We start from the raw sequence: 24,366 nt of genomic DNA on the forward strand, positions 1-24,366 counted from the left end.
CATCTCTCATCCTCCCAGGGGCCCCCGTCTCCCTCCTCTGCTGTTCTTTACTCCTCTCGCTTGCATCCCTTTGTGACAAGAAGGAGTTCCTTCTCCGGGTCAATGCACTTGCATCCCTTTGTGACAAGAAGGAGTTCCTTCTCCGGGTCAATGCACCAAGCAGTGACACCAGCAGACTCATTCCCTCCGACAGACGCCAATTTAAAAGGCAAGAGAAGATTTCGAGGCAGGGGTGAGGGATGTGAACAGAATTAGTCATCATTACCCTGAAGCTATGTGGGCTCCCTGTAGCTGTTCCTTCGTCAGGCTTCTCATGACTATGCCCCGAGCATCACCCCCATCACTCTAAATAGTCATGACACAGCCGATGTATGGGTTAAGATGATGAGCAGGAAAGACTGGCCTCTCCCAAAGTAAACAGACTGAATTAGAGGTATTACAACAGTTAATATGTCAGGTCCCTGTTGGGAGGCCATAGATCCTGTGTGGTCTATTTCCCGTGCATATTAAAATTGATTGTGCCTTGGGCGATGGCGGGGTTGGTGGGGGAGGGGAGCTGACGGTCCATCCTTCCAGTCACCTGGATCAAAGAAAGCAGACAGTGTTATGTGGAATGATTTGCTCTGAAGGTGCAGGGAATAGAATTTAATAGGGCAGTGGGGTAGAATGAAAGAAGCCGTGAGCCTTAGGCAATGTCTCCCCAGGCCATGCCATCTGAGGAGTATAAATAAGATCATGATCAAATCGTATTTCTCTGGCTCAGCCCTATCTAAAACTGCAGGAACTATACCCTCTTTTTTCTCCTTCCCCACCTGGCCAACTGTTTCCAGGAGACCTAAGGGGATGTTTCTTGCATATTTGAACACAGGTCTCTTGGCCACCGAATCTGAGGGTCTCCTCCTCTCCTGCTCACTCTGGTGATGTCTGTCAGGGGAGGCTGCCAGCTTCTGAACCAGTCCTTGAGGAAAATAAGAAGGGCATTGTTGCCACTGGGATGCCACCAGCTTGACCCTGTTGCCTGTAATGCCACAGAGAGCCTCAACTTACTACTCAAGTGCCTGGCACCAAGGCTCATAATCCAATTGGTTCCTTCTTAAAGTCAAAGCAAATTCAACGCCACAGAGACTTCGATGGGACTGATCTTTTTGTTTCTACTCCCTCATGACTGCTATTCCCACTTCCAAGCTATTCTAATCTAGTCTTTTCATTTTTACAGGCAAACACACTGAGGCCCAGAGTGATCAAATGACTTGTCCAAGGTCACACAGCTAGTTTTAGGTCAAATTGAGATTAGAGTCCTTCTGAGTCTTTCTTCATTCGGCAGATATTTACTGAGCATCTACTATATGTCAGGCAAAAATACCTGCCTCATAGAACCTACATTCTTTTTGAAGGGAAAGAGACAATAAAAAACATTAAAAATGAATTATATGGCAAGTTAGAAATCAATAAATGTTTTGGAGAAAAATAAATCAAGGATAGAGAATAGAGAGTATAGGGGAGATGGGCATTACCATTTTATATAAGTTGGTTGAAAAAGAACTCGTTGAGAAGGTAACATCTGAACAATGACTTAAAGAGATAAAGGGGGCAGCACATAGACACCTAAGGGAAGAGCCTTCCAGACACAGGAAACAACAGCAAAGGCCCTGTGTTGGGAGCACGACTAGTGTGTTCAAGGTACAATAAGGCAGCCCTGTGGCTGGGAGCAGAGTGAAGGCAAAGCAGATGTGTTTTCCCAGTGGATGGAAGTGGGGTGTAATACAAAGAGAGAAGTGAAGGATGAAGAAGATGCCAACTGACGTGGGGGAAAACGCAGGAGCGGTGTTAGGAGTAATGGCCATGAGTTTAAATGTTGACAGGATAAATTTGAGATGCCAGTTAGACATCCACTTGGAAATGTTGCGTAGGCAGGTGTACATGCAAGTCTTGAGTTCACTGGAAAGATGTGGGTTGGGGTTCTAAATTTGCAGACACACAGTGTACAGATGGCATTTTAGGTCATGAGATTAGAACAGATGATCAAAGAAATGGTTGTAATTAAAGAAGAGGCCTAAGGACTGAGCACTCCAACACTCCAACTTAAAAACTCAAAGAGATGTTGAAGGACCAGCAAAAATCACTGTATCCTGCTTTCCCTCTTACGATAAGGCCACCCCCAGGGAGCATCTCCTTGGTGATGAGTGAGTGGCTCCTGAGACCCTCAACCAGCACCATCCTCTCTTCTGATGATAATTGTCAGCTATTCCAGCTTTCTGACTCTTTCATCTGGGCTTGTTTTTCCACTTTATTCCTACAAGATGCTGGGCACTAGATTTTTTAAATGTGTGAGTTCCTGGGAGTAAGGAATGGCTAATTTTATGTATCTGAAGATGGCTTTCCTGGTACAAATGACCTATTTTGTTTTGAGTATGTTTCACAATAGAAAGGGGAAAAGGGCACCAGAGCTATTTTCTGTTGACAGAGTCCATCAAACTACTGATTTCATTTGAATTAACAAAAAATAAAAAGCAAATTGACACAGATAGGAAACCCTTTAATTCCAGACTGGAAGAAACTAGGAGCATTCAGTCTGAGGATGGCACTGGGAAAGAAACAGGCAGGATGGATATTGAAACTACATGCTAAACCTCTGCTGTAGAACATGTCTGTACCCTGTTCTGTTCCACATTGCCAGGCCATTTAATGGAACTGTCTGCAGTGTGTCCTCTTTGGGGAAAAATTAAGGCAAGGACTGCAGCTTTATATGTACCCTATTTTAAAGAACGGCTAGGTTCAATTGCAGGGCGGGGGAGTTTAAGTAAATGAGATATGAAGCCATAAGGACCAGTGATTCTAGGGTAGGCATGAAACTCTGAATTTTTATGTGAAATTTTCTGAATTTTACTGTTTATAACTATTTCAAATACTCTTCAAACGCAGTGAGAGCCAAAACATACATTCACACTCATACACACACATCTGTGGATGACAGCTCTCTCGGTGGACAGCATATTCTACAAATAATACGGAATCTTCTAGCTAACAATCACGATAAGCTGACAGAGAACTCTATTTCTCGGTGATAAGATTTCCTGCTTAGAAACAACGATAACAAAACAATTATGAAACATATTAGTTAGTGCTGTGATGTTTTAATGATAGAATGTTGAGAATCAACCTACTGATTCAGGAAAAACTTTTATGGCATGGGAATCTTCTTCTTGTCACTGAACCAGCAAGTCAGTAGTTACTTCTTTTACCTCCAAGTGAGGCTCATCTTTTAAAATTATACCAAATTACAAATAAAATAATGTAAACTAGTGATGAAACCCTAAAGTCCTCAAAAACAGAGATTCTGGAATATTTTTGTATTTGTCTCCAGATAGAGAGCGATGGGAATTGACATAGGCCAATTTGGCCCTTCAGGAGTTTTCCAGCATTTTGGTAGATATCAAAAAGAGACTGGAAATATATGGAAGCTCTGAGGTCTCTTCAGCAGGTGGTATTTTACATTGGAAACAAATCTTAGACCCAACTACAATAACCTACTAATGAGAAGACACAACCTATTTTAGTTAAGCGTGGGGAAAACGTTCTCTGTTTTCAAGTAATCCCATAAGCACCTATGAAGGAGGCATTCTGAGGTAGAAACCACAATACTGGGACTCAGTCTCAACCAATATCTATTTGGGTCAGTCGTAGCATTCTCTAGAAAGTTCCATATAGAGCATAGGCCTGCAACATTCCTATACCTTTCTTATGTAATGGTCTCAGGGGCTGAACAGTCCTTCTCACCAACCATATATTTTGAACACTCATTTCACCAGTGAAAAGTGGTCTCTTATGCTAATATAAAGGATGAGAATTCCAGACAGAATTCAAGTTTTAACAGGTCCTCGAGTATATATTAAAATGAATTTATATGTTGGTACATTACACTGTGTCTACTAAAGCATAATACGTGCACAGTATAACAGAGGTCCTAACTACCTTCCATTTATAGGCAAAGCACAAATACCCCCTCATTATGGATTCCTAAGACCTGCACAGCTGTAATTCAGGACACTCATGTCACTGAAGATAGTGACAACATTGGCTTAGAAAATTATCTTTATTACAAACAAGGAAACTTCCTTTTGAAATTGGTGTGAATCTTTTCAAAGCCCTGATTCTTTTCCCTCTTTGGGCTACTGTGTTCTTTATGGCTAGATCAAAGATACATATTATATATATATATATACATATATATATATATATTATAATGTATATACTGTATAATATATATATATATATTATAATGTATATACTGTATATATAAAAACTAAAAAGCAATCAACAGTTACCTATGTAAGGAGCTGGAGTCACCACTCCATCACAACAACAAGTAAAAAGCTGAACAGAATGAAAATCAACAAAATGTGACAATACAAGGAAAGGTGCAAACATTTCGGATGATACGTGGTAGAGAGTAAAAGCAGCAGCATGAAGAATGGAGAGTTCTTTAGTGAGAATTCATATTCTGTTGAGATTAGAAAGTATACGAAAAATTGGAATATTTATAGTAGCTTCTAGACCTGATTGAATAAAGAAAATCTATTAGGTTATGAGGTAGTATGAAACAGGATACCGACATAGAACTTGCTCAGCATGACTAGCAGGTAGGAGAAACATTGAATTTTTTCCACTATGAGTTAATTAGACCCGTGACCTAATTCTTATTCTTCACTAACAGCCATCTGTGTGCAGTTCTTCATGTAACTTAATTTCCCAAATCTCATACCTGACTTTTAGAAGTAAGAATGGTATAAAAATGGAGGACATTATTTTTCTTTCATCAAATATGTTGCACATTTTGTTTTCATGGAATCTTTATAAGAAGAGTAAACCAGAGTAAAGACAATTTGGGGAAAACCATAGCAAAAAGTCTTATTTGCCTGATATCAAAACGTTTTCATTTTGTTTTCTTCCTGGTTTTATCCACAGTGACACAAATTTTTATGTAGATTGATTATGATACATAAACAAATTTTGTTTTGCTTATTTTACTAACTTTGTATTAAAATTTAAATCCGTTTACTTTTAGATTTCATTATTGCTTTTGGTTTCTTTCCATATTATAAAATGATGTGAACATTTAGAATTAAATGAAGTAATATCTTCTAGTGAAAGTTAAGACCATGGAGTCTGATATTTTAATTAATAACATGCAGATTTTAAAATTACTTTTTGCACACTTTTCAGGACATAAATTGTCCCCAAATTATATGAATGTATTCTCAGTATGAAAGAGAATATTATAGAAGAATACAGGGACATGAAAGAGACGTGGAAGTGCAATAACAGATTAAACTATACAGCAGCCTGTCCTGTATTTCATCCCTCTTCAACGACCATAGCCATTTGTTTGTGCTTCTTTAATTTCTTTTATCAGTATCTTCTTGTTTTCTATGTTTTTAAGGTCTATAGTTTCCAGTGTACAGGTCTTTCATCTCCTTGGTTAAATTTATTCCTGGATATCTTATTGTTTTTGATATTATTATAAAGGGGATTGTTTTCTCAATTTCTCTTTCTAATGGTTTGTTGTTAGTGTATAGAATCACACCTGGTTTTTTAATACTGATTTTTGGATCTCGCAACTTTACTGAATTCATTTATTTGTTCTAACAGGTTTTTTTGGTGGATTTCTTAGAATTTTCTCTATATAAGATAATGTCATCTGCAAACAGACAATTTTACTTCTACCTTCTGATTTGGATGCTTTTTTCTTTCCCTTGCCCAGTTGGGCTAACTAGGATTTCCAGTACTATGTTGAATAAAAGTGGCAAGAGTGGGCATCCTTGTCTTGTTCCTGATCTTAGAGGAAAAGCTTTCAGCTTTTCATCATTGAGTATGATGTTAGCTGTGGGCTTGTCGTACATGGCATCTATTTTGTTGAGATACATTCCTTCCATACCTAATTTGTTGAGGGTTTCTAATGTGACATGATTTTGAATTTTGTCAAATGCTTTTTCTGCATCCATTGAGATGATAATATAATTTTTATCCTTTATTCTATTGATGTGGTGCCTCCCATTTAGTGATTTTTATATGTTGAATTATCCTTGCATCCTAGGGATAAATCCCACTTGACCATGGTATATGATCCTTTTAATGTGCTGTTGAATTCTATTTGCTAGTATTTCGTGGAAGATTTTTGTGCATATGTACATCAGGGATATTTTCTTTTCTTGTAGTAGTGTCCCTGTCTGGCTTTGGTATTCTACTTGATTACTCCAATCAGTTCTTGGGTTAAATATCACCTTTAAATAATTTTTTAATGAGGTATAATTGACATGCAACATTATATTGGTTTCAGGTATACAAATAATGATTTAATATTTGTATATATTATAACATGATTGCCACGATAAGTCTAGTTACATTAGTTACCATACATAGTTACATTTTTTTCTTGTGACGAGAACTTTTAAGATCTTTTAGCTACTTTCAAATACACAATACAGTATTCTTAACTGTAGTCACCATGCTGTACATTACATCCTCATGACATTTATTTTTTAACTGGAAGTTTGTACCTTTTGAACCCCTTCATCCATTTTGCCCACCCCCCCAGCCCCCTGCCTCTGGCAACCAATCTCTGTATCTATGAGGTTTTTTTTGTTTTGTTTTGTTTTTACTTTTGGATTTCACATGTGAGATCACATGGTATTTATCTTTCTCTGTCTGGCTTACTTCACTTGGCACAATGACCTCAAGGTCTATCTATGTTTTCAAAAATGGCAGGATTTCCTTCTTTTTATGGCAGAATAATATTCCTGTATCTATAATACAGGATATTAATAATAATATATCTGTATCTATATCACGTTTTCTTTATCCATTCATCCATCAATTGGCACTTAGGTTGTTTCCATATCTTGGCTATTGTAAATAGTACTGAAATAAACAGAGGGGTGCAGATATCATTTTAAGTTAGTGTTTTTGTTTTCTTCAGGTAAATACCCAGAACTGGAATTGCCAGATCATATGGTAGTTCTATTTTTAATTTTTTGAGGGCCCTCCATACTGTTTTCCATAGTGGCTGCACCAATTTACATTTCCACCAACAGTGCACAAGGGTTCTCTTTTCTCCACATCCTTGCCTACACCTCTCATCTCTTGTCTTTTTGGTAACAGCCATCCTAACAGGTATGCAGTGATATCTCATTGTGGTTCTGATTGGCGTTTCCCTTGCCTGTTTTTTTTCCCCCACAATGCTAAATATTGTATATGAAAAACTAGAAATAATTTGATGCTTGGGATGATTTTTTTTAAATCTTTATTGGAGTCTAATTGTTTTACAATGCTGTGTTAGTTTCTGCTGTACAACAAAGTGAATCGGCTGTATGTATACCTATATCCCTGTATCCCCTCCCTCTTGAGCCTCCCTCCCACCTTCCCTATCCCACCCCTTTTCTTTCTCCAGTGAGCCTTCCCTTTGCTTCTATTGGCTGTTATTCTAAGGGCACTAACAGTCCCAGGTCACGTCAACCCCAAAGGGTTTACAATTGTTTGAACCTGGACTTTGTTTCCTGTTAGGGCCAGACTGTTTCTGGTTTAATGTTGCTTGCTGTGCCCCTCAAAAGTTTGGGTATTTACAAGGACCCTCCTGCTTGGCAGGCCCTGGGTGCCATTTTTGGGTCTTAGCCCTGTGAGTCTATTGAACGCTCTGCTCAGCTTCTCAATCGTACCGCCACTGCCTTTGGAACTGAGGATCATATTGAGAAAAGTTGTTGCAAGTGCTAATTGCTGTCCCCTTATCAAGTCATATAGTAGTATTTCATAATATTTATTCAGCATCACTTATTATTAATACATTGGTGGATAGTGAAGTTACTTATAACTTTTCAAAATAGGTAAAAATCAATTATATTTAAAATGGAGTTTTTTTATTAGAAATTTGCCTTTTTTTTTGTTTGTTTTATTGTCTTTAAGTATGCATTGTGGTCAAGGAGAAGCCTGATGTTCATATGATTCTTTTTCTTTTGTAGGGAAGCTGTTCTTTCTCTTTGGAATAATTTAGGAGTGTTATTTTTTAGCCTTGGCTTGTGGAATTTGATGTGTTTAGTTGTAGATTTGTGTTCATTCTCCAGATTGATACCTTTAGGTCTTTTCATCTGCTCTGTTAAATCTTTTATTATTTCATTGATTATATATTTTTCTCTGTTATCTAGCTTTCCTTTTCCCAATGATTCTATTGAATAGATTTTGGGTCTAATAGATCTTTTCTCTGCAACTCTTTATTTCATTGCATCTTCCATCATTTTTTCCTTTCACACCATGTTCTGTGAGTCCTTTGGCTTGATTGTCTAAGCTCACTAATTTACTCTTCTGCCTAATTCATTTTGCTATTCATCTCACCTTTTGAACCTACTTTTCTTAACAAGTGCTCCAGATTTTTTCATAAATACCCTTCTAGTTTTATAGAAATGGTAAACAAATCCACATAATCTCATTATAGTCTTAACTTGCTCCACTAAATATTTTTCCATATGTTAGTTTTCTACTTACTGAATTGGAGTTCATTCTTTTTTGTTTGTTTGTTTGTTTCTGCGGCACGCGCGCCCCTCACCGCCGTGGCCCCTCCAGCTGTGGAGCACAGGCTCCAGACGCGCAGGCCCAGCGGCCATGGCCCACGGGCCCAGGCGCCCCGCGGCATGTGGGATCCCCCCAGACCGGGGCACGAACCCGCGTCCCCTGCATCGGCAGGCGGACTCCCAACCGCTGCGCCACCAGGGAAGCCCTGGAGTTCATTCTTTAATAGTTTTGGTTTTCCTCAGATATCTTCTGGTTCTTAGTTTATCTGCTCATATTTTCAGAACCATTTCCTACTTACTTGCTTATGGATGCATGTTTTGACTAAAGAAGCTTGTCTTTGGAGAGATATGAATACTGAAGAACATGGTGTGACGGCAACCTATAATTTGGTTTTGAAAGCACCCCCTTCATCTCTCTCTGTGCCTTCAAGCTGCCTGGAATCCTCTGGTTTTAGTGCTCTATTCGCTGATACCTTTTGGAAGCAAACTCAGTTACTGTATCCTCTCAAGATATTTGTACAAGGTGACAGCTTGAGTTGATAGTTACCTAAAGCTCCATTATCATTCCTTATATCCTTTGACCCCCAGTGTCCTCCTAACCTACTCTGATCTCAACACCATTTATTTACTCTGTGTATTTTCATTACAATTGTATGTAGTTTTCAGTTCCTCTTTCATTCCTATTGGTTTTCTGTTCTTCAGAAATTCACCAAATTTTTTTGTTTTCCAATAACATAAAATATTTTAGACAGCTTTGGTTTCATTTCAAATGATTTTGGACTAGGGTGGAAGTGGTTGTTTGTGATCAGTCCACTCTGCTTTGCAATGAAAATCATACTGTTGCAGGGGTGTAAACTGTAGAATAAAAACCTCAGAAGCAGTTTATACAGAAACACATGATGATGGTGTGTGTCTACTTCTGGTGTTGCTATAGTGAGAGGACAGGTGTAGGAAGGTAAGCATGAGATTTCCAGAAATTGATTTGTATTCCAAGTTGAGTATTGAATCTTTGGTCCTTGGTTAGCCAAAAAAAAAAAAAAGAGAGAGAGAGAGAGTGAGCCAACTGTATAATAAAGAATGAGCTAGAATACAAATCAGAGAAATCCTTCAGAATGATCAAGCAGGTCTTCTTACACAAAACCTCTTCCAAAAAACACAGGACACAGATGAGTATTTGATTCCAGGAAAGAAATTTTAAGAAAATAACCATGTTGAAGAACAGGATTTTGGTTGATTTCAGGATACTGATTATTGACAATGATTGACGTTCCATTGGAGCCTTCACCAGAGAAGATTGCCAGTAGCTCTGAAGTAAAGCACTAGACCAGTAATTTTCTGTGGTATGTAAATAATAATCATTTTATTTCTTAAGCCATCTCAGTGTATCCACCCTGAGTCTAGGTACTCAGAGAAGGTCAGAAACCACTTAAAATATATTCATAATGAAAAACCAAAATTTAAACACAGTTAAAATCATGTATTATATGTTATTTTAAAAAGCCCATTACCAAAAGTGCACACTGGCATTGTACAACATGGAAACAGTCCATTGAGGTCAAGTCAATTCTAGGAATTTTAGAAGTTTGAATCCATCTTCATGCATTTAAATTTGAAACTGAGTAACAAGAGTAATAGAATGATATAAGTGGAAGGACCTGGAAACTCATTAGACTAACATCACCAGCATTTTAATTATCTGGAATTTTAAAATAAACATGGTTTGGACCTTAAATTATATCTATGGTGATTGCCAAAGATAGCTGCATGTCAGAATCACAGAGAGGACATTTTCTTTGAAATGCGAAACCCCAGGTCTTACTCAGAGATTTCATTTCAGTTGGTTTTCAGGGGCCCTTGGGAATTTACAATGTTAAAAATCTCCCTAGATGACAGAGGACACGTAGCAAGATATCTGATTTAGAAAACTTACTGGATTCTTCATGGTTCCTTCATTTATAGAATATGCATGCTATATATTCTCTTTCTTTCTTTCTTTCTTTCTTTCTTTCTTTCTTTCTTTCTTCCTTCCTTCCTTCCTTCCTTCCTTTCCTTCCTTCCTTCCTTCCTTCTTTCTTTCATTCCTTCTTTCTATCTTTTTTACTAAAAGGTCTAGAGTTTTCCTCAAAAAGCTTTTAGATCCCAATTGTTTTAGGGAAATAAGTTAATAAAAAATTAACTATAGCAGGAAATCAACCTATATCCATGGAACCTAAGTGGTTTTAAAGAGTTCATCTTTTTTTGCTTTCAACACTACCCAATGAAGAAAAATAAAGCTCCCCCCAAAGAATAGCTTTTGTAACTCTTATTGCAAGTTCACAAAAACAGGAAACATCTGAGCTCTAGCAAAATCCTTTGATGCAAACTTGCAATACTAACTCCTCAGAAAAAGAGAACATAAATGAAATCTCTCATCTTCAGCATGATCTTTCACTGAGTTCGTTGCCATTCTCTAAGTAAGTCCTATGAATCACCCACAGATTTTCATAGTGTCAACTTGTGGCTGTTCCTGGAGTATCCAAATTTGCCTTTAGTTTTGATAGTCTCTTCCTATTTGTTTTTAAACTTGTAACAAACCTGCAACATCTCACACTTCTTTCTTCCTTTCTCCCTCCCTCCCCCCCCCCCCCCCCCCCCCCCCCCCCCCCCCCCCGTCTTTTTGCCTAGCGATTATCAGTATGGAAGAAAATGTGCATTTGAATGCTGTTTTCACCACTTCACTCCCTAGATTAAAATTTTTCAAAGGCTTCCCATTTTTCTTAGGATGAAATAAAAAGTCCGGTGTGCTGGTTATTCTCTGTTTGCCATCTTTTCCTCCCCTAATTTCTCTATGTCCCAAGAAAGACACCGGATGGGATGCACTGGCAGAGCATAAGGAGAGACGGAGGGTTTGGAGGTATTTCCTGCTGCTTCCCTGTTTCTGCCTTTCTTCTCTGCCAGCAGGTGGATAGCCTCACCTCCACAGCTCCAGCTCCCACCAGACTCCAATACTTTTCTTCTTCCTTCTTGTCCTAGGGATGGTGAGAGCTTCCTGTTATGCTTTCTCTGGGTGCTGACTCCTGAAATACTGCCTACACATCTGGAAGTATCCCTATTGTTAAAATCTCACTATTAAACCATCTGAATAAGTTGTGTTTCCTCCTAGGACCTTGAGGTCCTGCGTGATCTAACCTCCGCCTACCTCACCCACCCTTCACTCTAATTCCAGCCACGGTTTCTCCTTCCCACGGGCATGTGCTACTTCCTTTTCCTGAAAGGTTCCTCCTCACCCTTTTTCCTGGCTAAAGTCCCTTCCTCCCATCCTTCAGGTATCCGTGTATTTGAAATGATTTGTAGATCAGTCAGTACCAAGAAGTTCCCAGCGAATATCTGACACTTACTGAATGTTTTCTGGTTGAGGATAGTAATGTTCATGCAAATTGCTTTGCCAACAAGTTAGCCCAGGGAAACAGTGCAGATGAATTGCTTTGTACATCTTTTTCGTTATTTGGTTTAATAGATTGGACATACAAAAATTATTTTAACCTAGTGGAAAATCAAGTATGTTTGACCCCAAGCCTTTTAAGAAACATTTGCTAGACATGTTTCATCCTTTCAAAACTTTATAGGAAATTTATTGGGGGCTTAGGGAGGAGAATGCTTACATAGACGGTACAACAAACTTACATTCTCTTCCTTACCCCAATGTATTTCCTATAAAACTTCAAAAGGATGCAAAGTTTGTTTCTATATGATATTGTACAATGAAAGAAATAGAATGGTCTAGAATATTAATTGTTGCTGCAAGTTAGTTTTAAACCTGCTTGGTTCTGAAGAAAACCTTATGCAACCAGGACCAGAAACAGCTTTAACTATTGATGGTCGCCATTTGCTGCGGGATATACACAGCCGTGCCTTTTTAACTCAGTAACCTTTTGGTTTGATCTCTGAGCACTGCCAGTGTTTGTGAGGATCTTGAATATTTCACTTCTATTGACCTCCTGATTAGAGCAAGAGTCTTCCTACTTTATCCAGCATCTCACCTCTCTCTGAGCTCCTTCACATGCAGTGTCTAATCTTGACCCAGTGAGGTGCCTCTAGGCTCAGAATGTTCAATGCCTTGGAGAAGGCCAGAGGTATTGAAAGGGGAAGAGTTTTATAATAACCTTGGATTTTCTCTCACAAAGTTTGGTCTTTCTTCCACTGTTTTATATGTCTTTTACACATATCCCTGACTATCAAAAATTTGGGCCATCATCTTTTCCTCTGCTTCTGAAAATAGATTTATTTAAAAGGGAAAGGGAAGAGCTGACATTATAGTTGGGCCAAGACAAAGAACGCTGTATGTGGTTGTTTAACGTGCCGAGCATTAATGTCTGGCAAATAGTAGATGTTCCACAAATATTAGTTCTCTTGGAAGAGAACTCTGGAAAAGTGTTTTCTGGAAACAAATAAACAAACACAGAAACAATTGAGAACACTGTGTCTTAGTAAAAAGTTGCCATTGGTATATGAGCAAAGAGCAAAAGCCGCTGGTGCCCCCAGATCATGGGGTTGAGTTACACTGGTCTTGGATCTGACGTCTTTCCTGAATTAGAAAGTAAAGAAGTTTGACTATTAATTTTAAGGTCATTTATTTAGAGAGTAACTGGACGTTATTTTTTGTCACAGTTCATCTGCTTAATGAAGGCCATCAAGCGCAATTTGAACTCAGTTAAGCCCAGGAAATGCCTCTGTGTGTCGTTGCAATACTTGTCTCCTCGTGTGGTCTGCAGAAGCGGGGGCCAGAGCATGGTAACCAGGCTGAGTCCTTGTCCTACAGCTCCTTTAGTGCCAACTCCATAAATTGGTCAGTTCTCCTTTGTTTAGACAAACTGTCTCCCATTTCAAGAGCAGTCATTTGCAATAACCTGATAAGATTAGCGGGCCTTGGTCAGGGCCTTTGGTCCACCTGCTGATGCAATCACCAGGGCAAATGGATGAGCCAGGAGTACACCTTGACGGTGGCTCAGAGGTGAACCTCCAATTTAGCCCCTCACTTCCACAGTGGGATCCTTGTGTTTAAAACCCTGATCCCTCAGTGCCTAGTGGTCCAAGGAAAAAAGAATTATTTTAAGTGTAGGATGACGATTTTTTTCCTCCTCTCAAGCCATTTGAAACCTTTAGCCCATTTGGATTCTTGAAGAAGCGGAGGGAAAGAATCATGGGTGGGGGAAGAGGGACAATCCTCTTGAATAAAAAAGCCAATCATCAGGTGACACCCCCGGCACTAACATTTAGTAACTGATAATTGCTGTAACTAGGGCCATTGAGCTTTGCAAATATTACCCAGTAAATTTTAATTAGCACCTGGGGGATTGAAGAGTTTCAGAATAAGCTCTTGGGAGAAGCTTCCCCAGCCAGGGGCTGTGTGCTGAGTAATTTTAGATCAGCTGGCCTGTCAGAGTGGATCAGTGTCATCGCACCACTTACCCTGAGGAAAATGCACCTGCTTCTACATGGAAATAAGGGGCATTACTTGGTCATTTGTGCTGCTTATTTTCACTGCTCCCCTGGTTTGGTGAGTGGGGAGTATAAGGACTAAATCATGAGGCTTTGGAGGAGAAAGGAAGGAGAGTTCTATTGCCCTTCAAGGACACATGCTTTCACCGGCCCTGAGGGCTTCCTCTTCCTCTTTTGGTTGCCTTGGGACCTCTCTTAGAACTGTATCAACATGGGATGCATTTTACTATGAGAACTGATGGTGCTATTTTGCAATAAAGATATTTCTTCTTATTTTCTTTTTGTATGGGGAATTTATAATTGTATTTTGAAGGGGGGGGTGAGAAATTAGGTAAGGCGGAACACTGATCCACGACAGGGAATCTATTAAAGGCTAAACCAAAATATGGACTAGAAATATTTAGAAACAAGTATGTGCAAAGATAAAATGTAAACCTCACTGATTTTTTAAAATTGCGTAGTACATGAAACGCCTCCTAATTGTAAAAGAGTCAACGAATACAGAAATATTGAGCTAATATTTATAAATCAACTATCTGGAAGCGCTATACTAAGCAAATTATGTATGCTGTTTTTATTGTCCCTACTTATGGATAGAAAAAATGAACTTAGAGCGATTAATCAACTTACTCCAGGTCATTCAGGTACTATGTAGCAGTGCCTGGATTTGACCTCAAGCAACTTAACTTGAGAGCCCACACTTTCATAGTTCTGAGACATACATGTTTACATGTAAATAAATGTATGCATGCAAGATGTACACACATGTGCATAGGTATATGCACACACATTCTTATCAGCTTACATTCACTCCTTTTTCTCATTGATTTTTGAATTGCTTTAAGAGCAAGGATTTTAACACCGAATTGAATAACTGTAACAAATATTTTAAGATGCACTTCAAAGAAAGCCTAGGATTAGCCCTCAGGGACATGCAAATAGGAACCAAAATGAGATACTGTTTCACACCTACTAGGATGGCTATCATCAAAAAGTCAGATAATAACAAGTGTAGGTGAGGAAGTGGAGAAATTGGAACTCTCCTACACTGCTGGTGGGAATGAAAAATGATTCAGCCACTTTAGAAAATTGTCTGGCAGTTTTCAAAAGCTTAACCATAGAGTTACCATAGAATCCAGCATTTTCTCTTCTGGGTATAGAACGAAGAGAAATGAAACCATGTGTCTACACAAAATCTTGTACATTTATAGTAGCATTCTTCATAGCAGCCAAAAGGTGGAAACAGAACAATGTCCACTAACTGATGAATGGATAGACAGAATGGGACATATCTGTACAATAAAATGTTATTCTGCCATGAAAATAAATGAGGTATTGATACATGCTACAACATGAATGAACCTTAAAAATCTTACACTGATTGAAGGAAATAGTCACAAATGCCACATACTGTATGCTTCCGTTATATGAAATGTTCGGAACAGACAAATACGTGGAGACAGCAGATTAATGGTTGCCTAGAGCTGGAGGGACGGAAGAATTGGGAGCTGGCAGCCAAGGGGTACAGGGTTTCTTTCTGGGGTGGTAAAAATATTCTAAAACTGATTGTGGTGATGATTGCACAACTGTAAGTATACCGAAAGCCACAGAATTATACGCTTTTTTTAAAAATTGGAGTATAGCCGCTTTACAATGTTGTATCAGTTTGTACTGTACAGCAAAGTGAATCAGCTATACATATACATATATCCCCTCTTTCTTTAGATTCTATTCCCATATAGTCATTACAGAGTATTGAGTAGAGTTCCCTGTGCTATACAGTAGGTTCTCATTAGTTAGCTATTATATACATAGTATCAATAGTGTATACATGTCAATCCCAATCTCCCAATTCATCCCATTACCCCCTTCCCCCATGGTATCCATACGTTTGTTCTCTACATCTGTGTCTCTATTTCTGCTTTGTAAATAAGATTATCCATACCAGTTTTTTCAGATTCCACATATATGCGTTAATATACGATATTTGTTTTTCTCTTTCTGACTTACTTCACTCTGTATGACAATCTCTAGGTTCATCCATGTCTCTACAAGTGACCCAGTTCCGTTCCTTTTTATGGTTGAGTAATATTCCATTGCATATATGTGCCACATCTTCTTTATCCATTCATCTGTCGATGGACACTTTGGTTGCTTCCATCTCCTGGCTATTGTAAATAGAGCTGCAATGAACATTTTGGTACATGACTCTTTTTGAATTATGGTTTTCTCAGGGTATATGCCCAGCAGTGGGATTGCTGGGTCATATGGTAGTTCTATTTTTAGTTTTTTAAGGAACTTCCATACTGTTCTCCATAGTGGCTGTAAATGAGTGACTTGTATGGTGTGTGAATTACATCTCTAAAAACTGTTAAAAAAGAAAGAAAAACCTAGGTGCACATGGTGACAACATTTTAGTTGAATGACTTTCGTGGGATGAGTTACTTCCTCATCGTTGTCGCAGCTGCACCGGTGGGAACGGGGCACGGGGCTCAGAGTGCCAACCGGGGGGCGGATAGGTGGCAGGGGATGCAGGCATTGTCGGTTGGGTGCGAGTCTGCCGAGCCACCGAGCGGCTTCTCACCCCTTCTCTTGCCCGTCGGAGCCCCGTTCAGCCGGCGTCACCAAGGGCGGGAACCTCCGCGACGAGCTGGACAGCAACAAGCTGGCCCTGAGCCTCAGCGACCCGAATGAGGTCCCGGTCAAGGAGTTGGCTGCCCCCCACTCCCCCCAAAGGCCACCATACTGGATCCGTCCCGCAATAAACTGACTACCCTTCCGTCGGATTTCCGTGGCCTCACACACCTGGTGAAGCTGGACCTGAGTAAGAACAAACTGCGGTAGCTGCCAGCGGGTTTCGGCCTCCTGGTCAACCTCCGGCACCTGGACCTCCTCAACAGCAGGCTGGTCACCCTGCCTGTCAGCTTTGCTCAGCTCAGGAGTCTGAAGTGGCTGGGCCTGAACGATAACCCCCTGGATCCTGTCTTGCTTGGACGAGAAGCAGCGTGAGCAGTGCGCCAACAGGGTGTTAGAGCACACGAAGGCGGTGCAGCTCGATCAGGAGCGAGAGGGGCAGCGGCAGCTGGAAATAGACCGCGAGGCCGAAAAGACGTGGGAGGCCAAGCAGCGAGCTAAGGAGGCTCCGGAGCGGAACTGCGGAAGCGGGAGAAGGCGGAAGAGAAGGAGCGCCGGAGAAAGGAGTAGGACGCCCTCAAAGCAGCCAACCAGGAGCATAAGGAACCTAAGAAGGAAACAGATCAAGCCCCGAAATCTTAAGTCCGGCTCTCAGCCCCGGGAGACCACGCGGGAGCCACACTCGATCCTGGGCTGTGCTGGGGCTAATGCTGCCGCTGCTGTTGCGTGTGGCTGGCGGGCTTGTTGCTTGTCGGGTGACGGAGCTGCAGCAGCAGCCCGTCTGCACCAGTGTGAACAACATCTACGACAACGCGCTCCGGCGCTGCGCAGCCACGGCATCCTCCGGTGGGTCCTGCAGACCCATTCTCAGCCGGGAGCTTGTCCTCCACGCCTGCTGCCCCCTAGCCTTGGAGCTTGGACTCCTATGGAATTGGGTTCTGCTGGACACAACCTCATTTTAGTGTCAGACCTACCTGCCATCACCACGTGGCTGCCGTTTGGTACTTGAGACCTCCTCTGTGTAAGACTCCTTTGTTCCTTCGTCAGGGTCCCCTGATGGAATAAGGAGAAATAGGAGGTGGGGAATACCCCTGCATGCTTAAAAGAGTAGGCTTGGGGTGGGGAGAGGAAAAAGCATAGCCATTCCTAGTTGTTATAGAGAGCTGTGTAAAGGCAAGATTCATTTCTACTAAAGGTCAGTTGTCACTACATTTATACTTTTGTATGTCACAAACCCTTTCTTTCATTCCTCCCTGGGGAGCCAGGGCGGATCAGGAGGCAGTGTGTTATTGGGGACTAGGGGAACACCATACTCAGCAAATCTAGTCTAAATTGGGGGGGCGAGGGGAATACCTATTTTTTAAGGACCTCAGACATTCAGATATTTTAACAGTCCTACAAAATCTCAGGCTGTGACAGGACTTCCAGACCATCCAGTCCAATGTAGCACTTGTAGACAGGGAAACTGAGGCCTTCCAGGACTTGCCTCCGGTCTCCCAGCTAGTTTGAGGCAGAACTGGGTTCCCACCCTGGTATCCCTTCTTTCCATCATTTTGCCTCCTTTATAATGTCTTGAGAGAACAAAATTTACACCAGGATTGAGTGTCTCTTGGCTGGAATATAGAATCTTTCATGGGAAACAGATTCATCACCCACAGGTAGAAATCTCATAGCCATGAGGGTCTTGGGCAGCTCTTGTAGAGTCCTGAGGCAATTTATGTGGCTTCTATAAAATGGGGACAGTCCAGGCTCCTTGCATCAATTTGAGAGCATTCATTCCCCGATTGCCAGTAAACAAGAAGGTGGACCCTTGCAAAGCCACGTTGTCTGTGACAACTCTGTTACATAATTGGTGTGACTAAATACCTCATAGGCAACCCGAAAACTAAAGCTTCGTAAGAGACTTTGGTTTAGAATTCATTCTAGACGCAACTACACCTACACAATGAAGGGAAATAAGTAGCATCATGGAGTTTAAAAGTGGTACATTAACGACTAGCACAAATGAGGGCTGTCCATTCTCTTGTCTGCCAGACTCAGCATTTTCTTGCTCTGTGGCCTCCTTTGCCTCTTTTCACAACAGCTGGATGAAGGGATCAGAAATGGCCGTCATAGTGCTCCTTCACAGGAGACTCCTGACTGAAAGCTCCTTGCCTCTTCCCAGGGAGAGCAAGGACCTGTCATGCTCAGAGACAGAATGGATTCCAGCCTTTTAGTACTAGTGGCCCATGGATAGGACTGACACTCGGGACTCTCCTGATAGTGGAAGAAAAGACCTATTCTTTCTTTCTTTTTTTTTTTTTTTTTTTTTTTTTTTTTTTTTTTTGCGGTATGCGGGCCTCTCACTGTTGTGGCCTTTCCCGTTGCGGAGCACAGGCTCCGGACGCGCAGGCTCAGCGGCCATGGCTCACGGGCCCAGCCGCTCTGCGTCATGTGGGATCTTCCCGGACCGGGGCATGAACCCGTTTTCCCCTGCATCGGCAGGCGGACTCTGAACCACGGCGCCACCAGGGAAGCCCGAAAAGACCTATTCTTTTTTTCCTCCGGGAGAGCTCTGCTGCGTAGGCCCACACGTTACTCAGAATCACTTAGTCTTCCTCCAAGCTCCAGAGCCATTGGTACAAATGCTTTATTGAAACTAAACACATAGTATGTAAAACGAGATTAAGAGAATACAGAACAGACCCCTGTTCCTTGGCTGGTTGAGGCAGCTTCAGTGGATGGCAGGAAGGCGGGAGCATGTCCAGCCTTGTCAAGCAACCTGCCAAGGGCAGTTGACCTGTGACCTCGAGATTAGACACTGAGGTTCTTTTGGATTTTTACAATTATTAAATATGTGTCTGAGTGGTAAAACAAAACAAAACAAAACAAAAACATTTTAGTTGAATGACTCTGGTGGGGCGAGCTACTTCATTTTTCCAGCCACTCAGAGGCAGAGTATTAATGACCAAATGCTTGTTTGCCCTGGTTATGAGCTAGGGGGTGCAAAATGGAATAGTGATCAAAAAACAGACTTTGCAATCAAATAGATCTCTGTGGTCTTCGGCAAATTATTTACCTTCCCTGAGCCTGTCTCCCAAGGTCTGTGGTGGCTATTTTGAAGGGGTGTTGTGACTTTAAAAGGGAAAAAATGTAAATTGACAGCATAGTTCTTGATTCAGAGTAATTTCTTAAGCACTTATTTTGGTTTAACCTCTTTTTTTTTTTTAAAACTGTTTATAACTCTGCACATTTAGGAATTAACACTTTACCAAACAGAAATAATATAATCTGTGCTTCAGAGCAGGCAAGAATGAAAAGATTAGTACAAATCAAGACTGAACCTGAAAGTAAAGTAAGTTTTTCTGGTATTGAAAAAAAAATTCTTAATATAAATAGTGACATAGCTCCTGCATTTGGCAGGTATTTGTGTGTGTATATAAATAATATGCTCTCTTTCCTCTGAAGTGCTGATACAAAAACAGAAGTTGGAAATTACCGTATGGTATTTCCACTCTTACTGGAAGCACCAAGGGTGTCAGAGAGGCTCCCATGTCACCTCAGTTGGCCTGTGCTCATTTATATTAGCTATTTATCCAACCTGTATATTTTTTTGAGAACCTTAGCATTTTCTGTAGAATTTATGAAATCTGCTACAGAAATGAATTTACCTTGAGGGTTCTCAGCCTAGGTTCATGTCACACTTTGATTTGAATGAAGGCAAATGAATATACTCTTATTGTCACCTGTGGACTTAACCATCTATTGTGCATTGCAAGGGCCACAGAAGAAATAGAAAGATCAGCCTGCATCTCAAATTTTTAATTGGAGAGACAAAAAAACAAATGCGTAAAATAGCTGGAAAGCTGTAAGTTACGTATATGGCAGTTTTAGCATTTTGGAAAGAAAACATTTTAGATATGCTAAGGCAGGAGGGAGGCTAGATGGCAAGATCTGAGTAGATGTTTGAGAAGCGAAAACGAGCTGGTAATCATACACCATGAGAAGGGGCTTTTGTGTTGCCACAGTGAACATTTTCTAGTGTTGTTGTTTCTTTTCCTTTCTTTAATAATTCTTCTCCTTCCCTCCATCTTCCTCCCTTCTTTATCCTCCCCCTCCTTCTTGTGTATCAATTTTTAAACATTTTAGTGTCATCTAAGAGTTTAGGTTGAGGGTTGGGGTATGTGATGCTGTTTATAAGCCTCAGACTGTATTCAGGTGTGTATCTTTATATTACCTACTGGAAGATGCTTTGTAAGCCTGAATTACTTTAATACCTGCCTTTGATTTCCACTTTACTCAGGTTATATTTACCATACTAACTAATCTTTGAATAGCACTAAAAAGTTTACCTAGAATTCTCATAGATTATCTCAGTTAATCTCATAATTATCATGTCAGGTAATTTCTTGTTAGCTCATTTTACGTATAATATACTGAGACTTAGAATAAGTATTTTCCTTAGATTGCTCAATGATAAAATGAGTAATTCTAAGGTCCCAAGTATCCTTTAAGCATTTCTAAAAAATACATGCAAGAGAAAAGATTGTGAAATGTAGTCAAATGGGAATGTCACTTTTTTGTTACCTTGGAATTTCAGCAAAAGTTCTAAAGCTGTGAAAGGTACAAGGGGTGAAAAAGTTTTCCAGCATACTAAAGAAAAGGGCTGAACGTAACCCCACGGGCTTTGCTGGAGGTGGCAACCCAGTTCAGCTACCATCACTCCAACAGCCCAGGTAAGAGAAGACAGGCATTCAAAAGCAACTTTGGTGAAGGAAACTTCCTTTGAAGGAGACTGACAGCTCTCTTTTCTCTTCCTTAGGAAGGGGAGGGGGTAATTCCCCCTTCTATGTCAAGTGAGTATGGTCCCACCACTAAATATTATGTCATCTGCAAGAGACAGGCTGGCATCTCCCTCTGGTTTTCAGAGTGATGAGACTTTTAGGTGCCCCCATACGCAATCAGTCTTGAGAGTTTGATTTATGTCCCTCGAAGCTTGGGGAGGGGCACAGGGCCTGGTGTCTGCCTCTAGCTTGGAAAAGTCTGAATGCCCAAGGCTGCATGGTGATGACTGCAAAAACAGAAAGGACAGATCAGTAGTGGTTGAAGCTGCATTTCCCCAAATTGGAGGAGCCAGTGTATGTGCTTTCCCATAGGGCACCGTGAAAGGTAGCCAGGCTTCAGACGTCTTGAAAGGATCTTAACTAAGAAGGGCATGTGCATTGGCATCTCGAAAAGCCAGTTCATGTGCTGTACGGCAGAGCCGTCATTTGGATATTTACTGGGACAGGCAGAAGACATTTGCTATCTAAGAGAGTACTAAAAGCTCTGGCTGGGAGCAGCAGAGGAGTTGGGAGACAAAGGAGAGTGAAAAAGCCAGGTGTGATATTCAAAGTATCTCACCATTGGTGGGGCACGCATGCTGACCAGCCAGTAAAGATGCCCGGCAGGGCTGGTGTGGGCTGGCAGAATACCAGCCTAAAAAAAGTTCGTCTTGTTTCTCCTTTCTCACTGCTACTCTCCAAATGCCAGGTCAGACTTGAACTTAGGGAACAGGAAAGAAGCTCTACTACATTGGATATGATATTAAAATTTCGATTTAGACGAAAGTATCTAATACAGACGTTTTAATGCAGAAAACGCACCTTTCCCGACCTCTTGGGCCTGTTGGAGATGATGTGTAGAGGAGGAAGAGTTCTATCCTACAGAGAGTGTCACAGTGCTGGTGGGAGACAAGTTCATGCTGACTGTACCCTACCCAGTTCAGCAAGCTCACTCAGTGATTTACATGTAGTGAATATATTTCCATCAAATGACCGTGAACTCTATATAGAGAAAAAAAGTTTGACATGACCTTGGCTCGCATTTTATGAGTGAGATGTAGAACTGGGGTCCATTCAGGTGAAGGTGTCTGGCCAAAGTCGTACACACAGCTCAGTGGGTGAAACACTCGTGAAAACACTGACTCTGATGCCAGGTTTCTGGAGCAAGGTCAGATGCTCCCTTTACTAACGTAATGACATGTTGAACTGCTTAAAGTTACACAACACACATATGTGGTTTCTCCTGTAAACAACCGGGAAAGGATAATTTGTTGTAGCCCCCAGGAGTAAACAAGATTCTTGGTAAGACTCTAAAGAAAGTAAAGATAAAAGGAGGAAAAGCTTTATCTTATATTGTTACAAGTTCACTTAGTCTTGAGGAAACGCTGAAGGCTAGCAAACAGCCGGCAGAATCCAATTATTAAAGAGAGGAACCAGAGCCATACCAGAGAATTAGAGACCAGTCAGAGTAATGGTGACCTCCAAGGGATGGCCAGAGAAAAATGTTTTGGAGGATCCAGCAGAATTGGAAACAAGCATTTTAATCAAACTAAGGCAAAGTGTAGGAAAGAATGCTTCATGTGTGGAAAATGCCATTATTGAGGAAAGCATTTTTTTTCGTTTTTAAATGATTGTTTCAAAACACTTTACTTTCCTCTAGTTTGTGTTTTTCCTATTGTGCTGTACTTTGATACATGCCATAATCTCTTTTTTATTAGAAAAAAAAAGGTGTTGCCTTAGGGAGTAGGTCTCTTGTTTTGGAGAAGTTTAGGAAGAAAATTCAACAGTGTGAGAACTAACTGGGATGCTAAAGCTTCTCTCATGAAATTTAGGTTCTAATGCAAATACATAGTAAAAAAAAATCATTAAACTATTGTGCACAAAACAGAGAGCAAGTAAAGGGATGTAGGGAGTGCTAAGTGTGGCTGGGAGAAAGAGAACCTGTAGTCATTTTAAAGAGTAGCTATCATTGACATGGAAAGAAATATGCCATGTCATATGCCATGTCATTAGGCTTGATTCTGACCCAGAAAAACTGATACCCAGAGCATGCTCGTTTGTTATATGTCTTTTCTGCTTTTAAAACACAAGTTCCTTTCCTCCTACTTCCCTTCTTACTCTTCCCTTAAAATGTCACTTCCACCTTATCAGAGGCTGATAATATGGCTGGTGGCATGCCAGCAGGGTAGCAAAGGCAGTTCTTGTTTCTTGGATCAAAAATGTACGAGGAGCACATATGCCACCACAGACAAAGTAGTGCTTGGTTTGTTTGCTTGTGGATCCTCACAACTTCATTGGTGTTGTATCAATAAAAACGTCAGTGTTTTTAATAGCTGGAAGATAGGATAGGCCCTGGTCCAGAGTTAGCCCAGGGTTCTTAACTGTAGCTGCACATGAGAATCATCCAGGGAGCTTTGAAAAGTGCAGATGCTAAGGTCTAGGGCCAGAGATGCTGATTCAGTTGGCCTCCATGGGGCCAGATGTTGATATTTTTAGGTGCTGTCCAGTGATGCTGGAGGTGGCCAGGGCTGGGGACTCAAAGGTGTGCCAGGCAGCCGGCAGGTACTTTCAAAGGAATGTGCCACGTGATTTAATCTCACAACAGTACAGCAAAGGCATTGGGCGTTCTCATGTGCAGAGGAGACTATTTCTGAGAGCTGCCATGATCTTCCCAGAGCCACACCACTAGGTTGTAGAAGGGTGTATTTCATTTCTGACTTCGTATTTGGAAATTGTGGGCTGGAAAAGCGAATTCAGTTCCACTCAAATAAAATGGTTTACTCGTGAAACGTTTTCCCACCATCTGCGCCTCTGAAAATAGAGTGGCAAGTTCCATTATGGAACTGTAGGAAATTTGACCCCAAATGAACAACTGATAAAAAGTGAAATTAAAT

General features: G+C 40.8%; 1 pseudogene; it reads left to right on the forward strand.

Annotated features, from left to right (window-relative positions):
• Positions 1-17,679, forward strand: part of LOC136125070 (leucine-rich repeat-containing protein 59-like) — a 184,414-nt pseudogene extending 166,735 nt beyond the window's left edge.
• The last annotated feature ends 6,687 nt before the right edge of the window (positions 17,680-24,366 follow it).

Source organism: Phocoena phocoena, chromosome 6, assembly GCF_963924675.1.
Source record: "Phocoena phocoena chromosome 6, mPhoPho1.1, whole genome shotgun sequence".
Lineage (NCBI taxonomy): Eukaryota > Metazoa > Chordata > Mammalia > Artiodactyla > Phocoenidae > Phocoena > Phocoena phocoena.